At 47.8% G+C, this 9166-nt stretch overlaps 1 pseudogene; it reads left to right on the plus strand.

Moving 5' to 3' along the window:
• The first annotated feature begins 998 nt into the window (after window positions 1-998).
• LOC109116787 overlaps window positions 999-9166 on the plus strand; it is a 13823-nt pseudogene continuing 5655 nt past the window's right edge.

Here is a 9166-nt window from a genome sequence, read left to right on the forward strand (position 1 = left end):
GTGACAAGCGCTTGAGGCGATATTGTCGTGTGATGCGACGGCCAACGTCACGCGAGTGACGGGCGTGTGATGCGCACCTAGTCATGCTGACTTGACTAGGGTTTATGGCTAGCCCCATGGTGGACTCCATGCGGGTGTGATTGTGATTGTTATTATATGTGTGATGCACGTTATATGATAATGCATGTTACTATTGCTGCATGTGATTGTGAATCATCGTTCTAACACCGTTCTCGCTGAGAACGGGTTTACCGAGTTCAACCCGGACTAGTCACTAAGCAGTTGTGCTTAGCCCTCGTGGTTTTACATTTTTCAGATCACGAGGATTACGCCTAGCACACGGACGACGACGACCTGAGAGAAGCAAGGATTTTATTTTGAACTCCGGGACTTGTATTCCCGCATTTTGTACGGTTATGTTATGACTTTTCGGATATGTGTTGTTTTGCGATACTGATCGTTTGTATTTTCCGCTACTTACTCTGGTTTGATTAAAAATATTTTTAGATTTCGTGATTTTGCTTCCGCGACCGTATACTGTACACGGGTTACGGGTGTCACAACTTTTGGTATCAGAGCCACGTTCTTTCCTCGGGAAGGAATCGTGCTCATTACCCAACGATTTTCTACGAAAAATGTTTTCAAACCATGTCCGAAGAAAATCCTCACATGTCGAGGTCCGTACATTGATGATGCTAGCTTGAGTTGTCGAAGGCTTAGTGAATGTAATGTGACACATTTAGAATGTCACCATTATATGCTTAAATGGAGATCAGCGATTTCTACAATTAAGCCCAATGCCTAAACTATGGGATTGGAATTAGGGAACTAATTCTGAAATCCCTAAGAGGCTCTATAGCAGTACCTAAAGGAATAAACACCAACCCACCCAAGTGGACGTTTATGACAAAGTGGGGAGAGGAACTTACCTCGCTCACCATCTATATTGGCGTTAGCAGAGGACCCCCTTAAGTTCAAGCCAAAGGTTCGAAAGGAAGATGATCATGAACGGAAACGAAGCCTTCCTGGTAGACATTACAGCTACACAGGAATCAGAAAGGAGACTGGAGGATACCCCCGTTGCCCAAGAATTTTCAGATGTGGTTCCCGATGATCTACCAGGATTACCACCCAACCGAGAGGTTGACTTCAGTATAGACGTGTTACCAGGTACCGAGCCTATCTCAAAGGCTCCGTACCGGATGGCACCTACGGAGATGGACGAGCTGAAGAAGCAGCTGAACGAGTTGGTAGAGCAGGGCTTCATTCGCCTTAGCGTCTCACTGGGGGGAGCACCGGTACTCTTTGCGAAGAAAAAGGACGGAAGTATGCACTTGTACATCGATTATCGATTTCCGAGGGTTCAACCAAGTGACTATCAAGAATCGATACCCGTTACCGAGGATTGACGAGTTGCTGGACCGGCTACAGGGAGCCCAATGGTATTCGTAGATCGATCTATGATCCGGATATCCCCAAATTCGGGTCGAGGAGGATGACATACAGAAAACGGCTTTCCGGACGAGATATGGACACTTCAAGTTCGTGGTCATGCCTTTCGGGCTCACGAACGCGCCTGCGGTGTTCATGCAACTGATGAACCGCGTGTTCATGGACTACCTGGATGAGTTTGTCATCATTTTCATCGATGACCTCCTCATCTATTCGCCGGATCCGCAAACACATGACGAGCATCTGCGGAAGATATTGTGGAGGCTGAGAGAGAACCGGTTGTACGCGAAGTTCAGCAAGTGCAGCTTTTGGCTACAGGAGATTGGTTTCCTGGGACATGTGGTATCAGCCCAGGGTATTCAGGTCGATCCAGCCAAGATCGATGCCGTCATGGAGTGGCTGTCTCCGACTTCTGCGACGGAGGTCAGGAGTTTTCTGGGACTAGCTGGCTATTATCGGTGATTCGTTGAGGGGTTCGCCAAGATAGCTCGACCGTTGACAAAGCTGACAGGGAAGAATGTCAGGTTCGAGTGGACAGCAGAATGCGAGAAGAGCTTTGGGGAGTTGAAACGGAGATTGACATCAGCGCTGATCCTGCCATTACCACGGTGGGAATGCTATACGAGGTATACACTGACGTGTTTAAGCACAGACTCGGTTGCGTGTTGATGCAGGAGGGACACATGATCACTTACGCATCGAGGCAGCTGAAGAAACACGAGGAGAACTACCCGACACATGATATGGAGTTAGCGGTGGTAGTTCACGCGCTGAAGATCTGGAGATCCTATTTGTACGGGGAGAAGGTTATGCTCAACACGGATCACAAGAGCTTGACTTATGTGATATCTCAGAAGGTTCTGAATCTGAGACAGCGGAGATGGTTGGACTTGATCGCAGATTACGATCTGGAGATAACCTACCATCTAGGAAAGGCTAACGTAGTGGCCGATGCTCTTAGCAGAAAGAAGATCCTAGCGACAATACATGTTGTCACCTCATCTCGCAGCAACGCCGCTGAGTTGACTACGATATTGGGACATCTCTCGCTGACGCCCGAGGAGTCGACACCGACTCTGATAGAGCGCGTGGTCAGGGGACAGCGCAGTGATCTATTACTCGCTCGATGCATGGATCACATTGGGGAATATAGCATTAAGGACTACCGCATCGACGAGCAGGGAGCGTTGCGACTTGGGAACCGGCTATGTGTGCCTGACGATCCGGAGCTGAGACAGGAGATCTTGGCAGAGGCACATCAGTCGAGGTTAGCGATACATCCAGGGGCGAGCAAGATGTATCAAGGGCTTCGACAGTGGTATACTTGGCCGAGAGTCAAGAGGGACGTGGTAGACTACGTAGCGAGATGCCTCGCTTGCCAGCAGGTGAAGGCAGAACGACAGATGCCGGGAGGACAGCTACAACTGCTGGAAATACCCGAGTGGAAGTGGGATTCGATCGCCATGGACTTCATGGTCGGATTACCGCTCACACCAAGCAAGAAGAACGCCATTTGGGTAGTCGTGGATCGACTAACCAAATCCACTCATTTTATTCCTATTCGTCAGGAGTATCCGATTGAGCGGTTGGCATAGATTTCCGTTGATGAGATCGTGCGTCTACATGGGGTTCCGAACGAGATCATCTCGGATAGAGACGCCCGATTTACATCACGCCTATGGAAGGCGATACAGGAGGCACTGGGGACGAAGCTCAAGTTGAGCACGACATACCATCCTCAAACAGACGGTCAGTCGGAGGACGATACAAACTCTGGAGGACATGCTCCGAGCTTGTATTATGGAGTGGGGAGCTCACCGGTACTTGACGTTGTGCGAGTTCGCGTACAACAATAGCCATCACACGAGCATAGGAGTGTCACCATATGAGGCCTTGTAGGGGAGACCATGCAAGACACCGTTGTGCTGGACAGAGATCGGAGAACGTCGTGAGTTCGGGCCGGAGATTGTTGAGGAGACCACGGAGGTGATACGGAGGATTCGCGTCCATCTGAACACAGCAGAAGTCATACGTCGATCAATGACGACAAGACTTCGAGTTGGAGGACGGAGATTATGCCTTTCTCCGAGGACAGGTGATGCGGGGGCATGCAAGGTTCAGACAGAGCGGGAAGCTGAAGCCGCACTACATCGGACCTTATCCCGTGATCGCGAGAGTGGGAGCTGTTGCATACCGTCTTAGATTGCCGCCGGAACTGGGCAATATTCATGATGTGTTTCATGTGTCGATACTGCAGAGGTATGTAGCGGATCCTTCTCACGTGCTACAGCCCCATGAGTTGGAGTTTACGGAGGCTATACGTTTTCGTGACGAGTCGTTACAAATCGTGGATCGGAAGGTATCACTTATGAAGGTCTTGTGGCGGAGCCAAGGGGTTTCCGACATGACTTGGCAACCCGAGGCAGAGATGCGTAGTAGTTATCCACATCTGTTTACTTGAGCGTTGTACGAACTCTTATGTATGATGTGGGTTTGTATCAAACCTATTTGTGAGCTAATGTGACGATATGGATATGTTTTGGTTATGATACCGAATACGAGGAAATCTTGGTGATATGATGACATTCTGAATTCGAGGACGAATTCTATTTAAGGGGGGAGGATTTGTAATACCCCGATTCCCATATAAATTATTTAAATTATTTTTGGGAATAAAAGGAGGGTAAAATAAGTTAAAAATATAGATAATATTTCAACGAAGATCTAGAAGAAAACGACACTTTGACTGAGAAACGAGGAAGTTATGAGCAAACGAAAATTGAGTAGAACCTGAAAATTCGGAATTCACAAGTTATTCGAGGTACGGACGTTTCGATTGTACCTCATCATGTAAACATGAGTTTCCAATAATCTACTGATTGGACATGCAAGAGGACGTTCCAAGGAAGGTGTAGAAACAAACGGTGCACGATTCGGGTAAGAAACGAGTGAGAACGGAACAATACGAAGTCAGTCGGGACGGACCAGAAATGCAAACGGACGGACTGCTAAAGGTGGAACGAACGGACCACAAACGAGCGAGGAGCTGGGCCAAAACTAGGCCCAGACTGCCCGTTCCAGGCCAAGAACGGACGGTCTGTTAGGCAAAACGCAAATGGCCAACTTGCTGCCTTGGGACGAGTATTTCTCTGCGTTTCCAGACCCCACCGGCGTCAAGTCGCCGACCAATCCGTTCAGGGTGATGCAGGCTCGACCTTGGGCCTGGGCTTGAGCCCATTCGACCACCCTCTCGCAGCATAAACCTCTCCCAAGGCAAGGGTTTCACCATTTTCGGACAAAATCAAAGAAAAGAGAGGGAGAGGAGAAACAGATAGAAAGGGGCGAAAACCAGGGAGAACCGACGCAAGGGAAGCTCGGGGAAGCAAGGGGGGACATCCCTAACTGTATTGGAGAGGTTTCCGGTGAGGAACAAACCGGAAAACGCCACAAAATCCGGCCAAACCAGATCTGAGCCAAAACAGAGGTGAGTGGCTCGAGTTGCATCTGTGTAAGCTCGTTTTCGTCGACGTGATTGTGTTATTTCGATATTTTGTTGCTTGGATTAGATAGAGGACACTTCAATGAACATTTAGCAAAAAACGGCACTGAATTTGGTTGAGAAATGAGGGAGATATGATCAAACGAAGTCGGACCAGAAAACTGTTTCGCGAGAGCGAAAATAGCCGGAACGGACGGACTCTATGGCCGGAACGGACGGTCTGTGTGACCCAGACCGGACGGTCTGGCATCCCCAGACCGAATGGTCTCCGTTCCAGACCTCAAAAATTGTCCCGAGAGGCCCCGGGACAGCATGGGACCCCTGGACCGACCGATCCACACCGTGGACCGACCGTTCTAGAGTACAGAATCCTTTTCCGGATGATTTTCGAATCCCGTGTGCGTGAGATGTGCGATACAACGATTCGAGTGACTCGTTGCGTGATTATACGGGGTAGTTTGCATGGCGTTAAGTGGTAGATCGGTAAGGGATCGGATACCGTGATACGTGTGATTGTACTGGGGGATATATACATGATGTGTGACATGTGTGTAGCTTGCTCGTGCGTACGAGTCAAGCATGATTGTGTTTGTGGATGGTTGTGGACGCAACCATCACCGTCATGGACTTGACGGGCGTTTGAGACGCGATTAGTCGTGTGCGACACGACGGCCAACGTCATGGACTTGACGGGCGTGTGACGCACTCCTAGTCATGGACTTGACTAGGGTATATGGCTGGACCCTATGGTGGACTCCATACGGGGGTGTTTTTATTTTCGGTCATGCTGACTTGACACGGCCAACGTCATGGACTTGACGGGCGTGGAGGCGCCCCTAGTCATGGACTTGACTAGGGTATATGGCTGGACCCTATGGTGGACTCCATACGGGTGTGTTTATATTTCCGTTGTGTCATGGACTTGACATCGGTAGTCACGTGATGTGACAAGCGCTTGAGGCGATATTGTCGTGTGATGCGACGGTGATTGTTATTATATGTGTGATGCACGTTATATGATAATGCATGTTACTATTGCTGCATGTGATTGTGAATCATCGTTCTAACACCGTTCTCGTTGAGAACGGGTTTACCGAGTTCAACCCAGACTACTCACTAAACAGTTGTGCTTAGCCCTCGTGGTTTTACATTTTTCAGATCACGAGGATTACGCCTAGCACACGGACGACGACGACCTGAGAGAAGCAGCATCATGTACGGGATTTTATTTTAAACTCCGGGACTTGTATTCCCGCATTTTGTACGGTTATGTTATGACTTTTCGGACATGTGTTGTTTTGCGATACTGATCGCTTGTATTTTCCGCTGCTTACTCTGGTTTGATTAAAAATATTTTTGGATTTCGTGATTTTGCTTCCGCGACTTATTATTTTATTTTATATTGTCCATGTGGCACAGCCCGTATACTGTACACGGGTTACGGGTGTCACAAGCTGTGACAATCCAGAGTACCGTAGGAGGGCGGGGAGTGATCGCCGGTGCAGAGGCACAGACAAGGAGCGGCTCCCGGACAGCTTCTGGGGCTCCTGACGAGCTTCTGGGTAGGGGGTACAGGGATGAATCGAACATACCGGAATGAGAGAGATCCGAGAGCTGTATAGGTATGGAACTAAACGGTCTAAGATAACATAAAAGAATTAGTTGAGCTACTCATAGCAACAAGGTGCACCTACCTTTTTGGTTGACTATCCCGAGAGAACTCCAAAGTTAAGCGTGCTGAATCTGGAGCATCTCATGATGAGTGACCTACTGGGAAGTGTCTCGGTATGCATGCGAGTGAGGACAAAACGCGCTGAAAGGTCTCGGGTTGCTGTGTGAGGGCAGTTTCGACAATTCGTAGCGGCATCGGGTCGTTACAGTCAAGGCCTCGATCGTCATGGTTACGGGTCATGCCCTAGCTGAGCGTGCCTGATTATCTTGGTGAGGCAGTATGGAGAAATCGTGATTCTCATAGCTCGAATATGGTTGAGCTTGAATTGGGTTATCAAGTCGGACTTGGACCTGATGGTAAGGATGGGATGAGGAACATGCAGTGATAGCGTATCACTATCCCATACTCATCTAGGAATCACATAGGATGTGATTGACAATGTGCTGTCTACCTAAATAGCATGTTTTTGAGCGTCATGCCCTAGCTGACTCAAAAGCATGTGAAATATGGATCCTACCTCACTTAGAAACTCATTGAGGGTGTTTTTCTTAGTGGGAGCCTGTCATATTGCATCTATTGTCTGTGATAGTATGTGTACTAAGCGACTTGCATATTTTCTGTCTGTTTGTCTGTCCTTTTCTATAGAACATATCTGTTGTAGGAATCTGAATAATCTCACCATGCGATCTATCCTTATGAAGGATACGCCTCTGACCACGGCTTATAGATCGATCATTGATGCTTATGGGAAGCATGAGGATGATGATCTGGACGTGTCCAGCTTGATGCTTGGAAAGATGTCTCCGGAATTGCGTAAGCAATTAGAGGACATGGACAATTCTTTTATAGTTGATCAGTTGAATGTGTCATTCCAAGAGAAAGTAGGGAGCCGAGGGAAGAATGATATGGTAGTTGTTGGATTGATGTAGCGTGTGGAGGTGACATATATGACATCCCTTTCAAAGAATTGGAAGCAACAATAGCAAAACTGGCCAAAGGACGTAGCCACACGTCCAATGAGTTCAGCACGAGAAGCTCAGTGAAAGGAGATGTGGGTGACAACGCAGCTCTTAAGGCAGTGCTAGCCGACCTTGCGGAGATAAAGGTCCAACTTGCGAATGCCAAACAAGTAGCTACGTGGAGGATCACAATGTAGCGCAAGTTCAACCGGGTATGTATATGATTGATCAAGAAGTGGAAGAGGCCAACTATGTCGGCCAAAACCAATACACTCATCCATCCAACCTATACAACCCGGGATTGAGGAATCATCCCAATTTCTCCTACAAGAACGCGTCAAATGCGCTAAATCCTCAACCCGCTTTTCAACGGAGCAATCAAGGACCTTTTGGCTTTCAATCAAAGTACCAGCCACAAGGTCAAGGGAGTCAAGGTTACCAAGGAAATTCCAACTATAGACCACAGGAAGTGCAACCCAAGGATCAAGATCCGGACATCAAGGATATGCTATTTCAAATCCTCCAAGGTCAAAAATCACAAGGAGTATCCATTGGCTTTCAATCAAAGTACCAGCCACAAGGTCAAGGGAGTCAAGGTTACCAAGGAAATTCCAACTATAGACCACAGGAAGTGCAACCCAAGGATCAAGATCCGGACATCAAGGATATGCTATTTCAAATCCTCCAAGGTCAAAAATCACAAGGAGTATCCATTGGGAGCATTGAAAATGAGCAAGTTGCATTCAAGAAGCAATTGGAGGGAGTACAAGCTCACTTGAAGATTTTGGACAATCAAGTGGCCCAAATTGCATCCTCCTCCTCATCGAGATAGCAAGGAATGCTTCCCGGAAAGAACGAAGTGAACCCTCGTGAGCATATCAATGCAGTCGAACTAAGGAGTGGAAAACAACTTCCAGAGATTACACCCCCGATGGTTGAGAAAGTAATACCTCCGGGGTTGACGAGGCAGGAAAAGGGCAAGGCGGTAGAGGAAGACATCCCTAAAGCGAAAAACAGGAGAAAGAACCAGCCTACATCCCGCCTCCACCTAAGGTACCCCGATACCTTTCCCCTCTCGTCTAAAGAAATTTAATGAGGACAGCCAGTTCGGGAAGTTTGCGGAGATGTTAAAGAAGATGGATTACAATGCCCTTCCACGAGACAATTCTCCAAATGCCCTCTTACGCAAAGTTTTTGAAAGATATTCTGACGAAGAAAAGGGTTGTGGAGAAAGAAACAGTAGCTCTTAGTACCGAGGTTAGTGCCGCAATCACGAAGCACGAACTTCCCTCGAAGATGTCCGATCCGGGGAGTTTCTCTATACCTTGCAAATTGGGAAATATTGAGATAGATCGAGCCCTATGTGATCTTGGAGCAAGCGTAAGTTTAATGCCCTTGTCAATCTACAAGAAGCTGAATATTGGTGAGCTAAAACCTACAAGAATGGCACTGCAATTAGCGGATCGATCAGTCAAGTATCCAACAGGAATACTAGAGGATGTACCTTTGAAGATTGGTGGGTTCTATGTGCCGGTAGATTTCGTGGTTTTAGACATGAATGAAGATTCCAAGGTACCGATCATA

Source organism: Tarenaya hassleriana, unplaced genomic scaffold (genome assembly GCF_000463585.1).
Source record: "Tarenaya hassleriana unplaced genomic scaffold, ASM46358v1 Cleome243, whole genome shotgun sequence".
Classification (NCBI taxonomy): Eukaryota; Viridiplantae; Streptophyta; class Magnoliopsida; order Brassicales; family Cleomaceae; genus Tarenaya; species Tarenaya hassleriana.